The sequence below is a fragment of the Ambystoma mexicanum genome, chromosome 12 (genome assembly GCF_040938575.1).
Source record: "Ambystoma mexicanum isolate Mex_15411 chromosome 12, UKY_AmexF1_1, whole genome shotgun sequence".
Taxonomy (NCBI): Eukaryota; Metazoa; Chordata; class Amphibia; order Caudata; family Ambystomatidae; genus Ambystoma; species Ambystoma mexicanum.
Window position 1 is genome coordinate 477210764 of NC_090936.1, and position 3643 is coordinate 477214406.

General features: G+C 52.0%; 1 pseudogene; it reads left to right on the forward strand.

Annotated features, from left to right (window-relative positions):
* Window positions 1-300: 300 nt before the first annotated feature.
* Window positions 301-2181, forward strand: LOC138514498 (F-box/WD repeat-containing protein 7-like; annotated as a pseudogene).
* The last annotated feature ends 1462 nt before the right edge of the window (window positions 2182-3643 follow it).

Genomic DNA, 3643 nt, shown 5'->3' on the forward strand with positions numbered 1-3643 from the left:
AGCAAGAGGCGTCGAACTGGGGGCTCGGTCAGGGGTAATGCGTCGTCCAACCAAGTGGATGAGGAGCAGATGAATAGAGTGCTGGAAGAGGAAGAGCAGCAGCACAGGCACCAGGAAGGGGCGCACGTTGCTAGGAATGGAGACCGCGTTAGCCCACTCCACCATGAGAGGCCCGACCCACCGCAAGAGCGCGTGGAAGAGAATAACAACCGCTTCATCTCGGTGGATGACGACGGGCCAACAGGTAATCGAGAAGATGAGGTAGAACATGCTTGTGGTGAGGAGGAGGAGGAGGAGGAAATGGACCAAGACAGTGATAACTTTGAACATTCTGAGGACAGTGGCAGGGAGGATGCACACACAAATGGTGACTGTCTCTCGAACTCTAAAACCACCATGAGCTTACCCATTCACCAGCAACCACCCCTTTCCTACACAAAAACAAAGATGAAGAGAAAGTTGGACCATGGCTCGGAGGTCCGTTCTTTCTCTTTGGGAAAGAAACCCTGCAAAGGTTCGGAGTACACCAGTACGGCAGGGTTGGTGCCATGCTCAGCCACGCCAACAACCTTTGGGGATTTAAGAGCAGCCAATGGCCAAGGTCAACAGCGCCGTCGGATAACATCCGTCCAGCCACCTGCAGGACTTCAGGAATGGCTCAAAATATTTCAGAGCTGGAGTGAGCCAGAAAAGTTGCTTGCTTTAGATGAACTTATTGACAGTTGTGAACCAATGCAAGTGAAGCATATGATGCAAGTGATTGAGCCTCAGTTTCAGAGAGACTTCAATACCTTGCTTCCCAAAGAGATGGCATTGTATGTACTTTCATTCCTGGAACCCAAGGACCTGCTGCAGGCAGCACAGACGTGTCGCTACTGGAGAATTCTAGCGGAAGATAAGCTTCTCTGGAGAGAGAAATGCAAGGAGGATGGTATCGATGAACCGTTGCATATAAAAAGAAGAAAAGTGATTAAGCCTGGTTTCACGCACAGTCCCTGGAAGTGCGCGTACATCCGGCAGCACCGGATTGATACCCAGAGGTGGACTGGGAACTAAAAGAGGCCCTAGAAATAATTACTGGGGACCAAAAGAGGCCCTGGAAATAAAGTTCAAAGTGGCCCTATATGACACATTTTCAGCAAGCCCAATGCTTTTCCTATGAGAAAATTTGGAAATACCACACAAAAGAGGCCCAGGGTGCAGAGGCCCACCGGGAAATCTCCAGGGTTCCCTATAGGCCAGTCCACCCCTGTTGATACCAACTGGCGGCGAGGAGAGCTCAAGTCTCCCAAGGTACTCAAGGGGCATGACGATCATGTGATAACGTGCCTACAGTTCTGTGGAAACCGAATAGTTTGTGGTTCTGATGACAACACGTTAAAAATTTGGTCAGCAATTACAGGCAAGTGCTTACGGACGTTAGTGGGTCATACAGGTGGTGTGTGGTCATCCTAGATGAGAGACAGCATCATAATCAGTGGCTCCACGGATCGCACACTTAAAGTATGGCATGCAGAGACTGGAGAATGTATACACACGTTATACGGGCATACCTCCACAGTTCGCTGTGTGCACCTCCACGAAAAAAGAGTTGTCAGTGGGTCAAGAGATGCCACGCTTCGTGTTTGGGACATTGAAACAGGCCAGTGCGTGCACGTTCTGATAGGTCACGTAACAGCAGTGCGGTGCGTTCAGTATGACGGCAGGAGAGTGGTCAGTTGTGCTTATGATTTCATGGTCAAAGTTTGGGACCCAGAGACAGAGACCCGTTTACATACACTGCAAGGCCATACCAACAGAGTGTATTCTTTACAGTTTGATGGTATCCATGTCGTGAGTGGGTCCCTTGACACTTCTATTCGAGTTTGGGACGTGGAGACGGGGAATTGCATTCACACGTTGACAGGACACCAGTCGTTAACGAGTGGCATGGAACTCAAGGACAACATCCTCGTTTCTGGCAATGCTGATTCCACTGTCAAGATCTGGGGCATTAAAACGGGACAGTGTTTACAGACGTTGCAAGGACCCAACAAGCATCAAAGCGTTGTGACCTGTTTACAATTTAACAAGAACTTTGTAATCACCAGCTCGGATGATGGAACTGTAAAACTTTGGGACTTAAAAACTGGTGAATTTATCAGAAACCTTGTCACACTCCCTGGCTCCTGCCCTGGCTGACTTCTGCAATCACTCCTTCGCCTCAGGAGTCTTCCCTTCCCCCCTCAAGCACTCCCTTGTGCACCCCCTTCTTAAGAAACCCTCCTCCGACCCCTCCTGCCCAGCTAACTATCGCCCAATCTCTATCACTCCCTTCCTGGGCAAGCTCCTTGAGAAACTGGCCATCTCCCAACTTAATCTCCATGCTGAATCTGTTGGGAGTCTTCATGACCACCAGTCTGGCTTCAGAGCTGCCAGAAGCACGGAAACTGCTCTCCTGAACATCCGTGAGGACCTGCTCTCTAACCTTGACTCTAACACCCCTTGTGTTCTCATTTTGCTCGACCTCTCTTCTGCCTTTGACACTGTCAACCACACCATCCTGCTCAACCGTCTCCGTGATAACCTGGGTATCACTGGTCAGGCGCTGGCGTGGCTGACCTCCTTCCTCTCCAATCGACCCTCCCAGGTCCAACTGGGTTCCTTCCTCTCTGACATCTTTTTCTCTACCTGTGGTGTCCCCCAGGGTTCTAACCTCTCCCCCTGGCTGTTCATACAATATCAGGCACTTCTTGCTCAACGCATAGCCGCTCTCTGTCCCTACTTTCAGTGCTACGCGGATGATACCCAGCTCATTTTCAGGCTACCCTCGGCCTCCTCTTTCCCTTCCCTCATCTCTGACTGTCTCTCTGCTATCCAGGAATGGTGTGCCGCCAACGACCTTTGCCTTAATGCCAGTAAGACTGAGATTCTACTTATCGGCACACCCACTCCCTCCTTCCCTGCAGCTCTCTGGCCGGCCTCCCTTGGCCCTCTTCCTGTGCCTACCTGCAAGGCAAAAAACCTTGGGGTCATCTTCGACTCCACACTCTCTTTCTCTCCACACCTATCTGACGTCTCTAAGAAGTCACACTACCAGCTACACCTCCTCAGAGGGATCCTTCCTTTCCTCTCCTTCCCCCAGAAGCTCACTGTCTCCAGAGCCCTGGTTCTCTCAAAGCTGGACTACTGTAACAGCCTCTATCTAAATCTTCCTGCCTCTACTCTTCGCCCTTTGCAACTCATCCAGAACAGGACTGCGAGACTTGTCCTTGGCCTCAAGCCCAAGGACCGTATCTCTCCAGGACTGAAATCACTGCACTGGCTCCCAGTGGGTGCGAGGATTAAGTTCAAAACCCTCTGTATTGTCCACAAGGCCTTCTGGGGCCTTGGGCCAAAATACCTTCAACTCTCGCTTCCTTTACAGAGGGAGCCTTGCCGGTGAGTGTGTGACCAGAACCCCTTGAGCCCGTGTTTTCCGCCTCCATCCGTCCCCACTCCCTCTTCCAGTGCCCTCAAGCCCCCCTGCCCCCCAGGCCACCTCGAGCCCTGTGCCTTCCCCTCCATCCCTCCCCACTCCCTCTTCCAGTGCCCTCGAGCCCCCCCCGCCCCCAGGCCACCTCGAGCCCCGTGTCTTCCCCTCCATCCCTCCCCACTCCCTCTT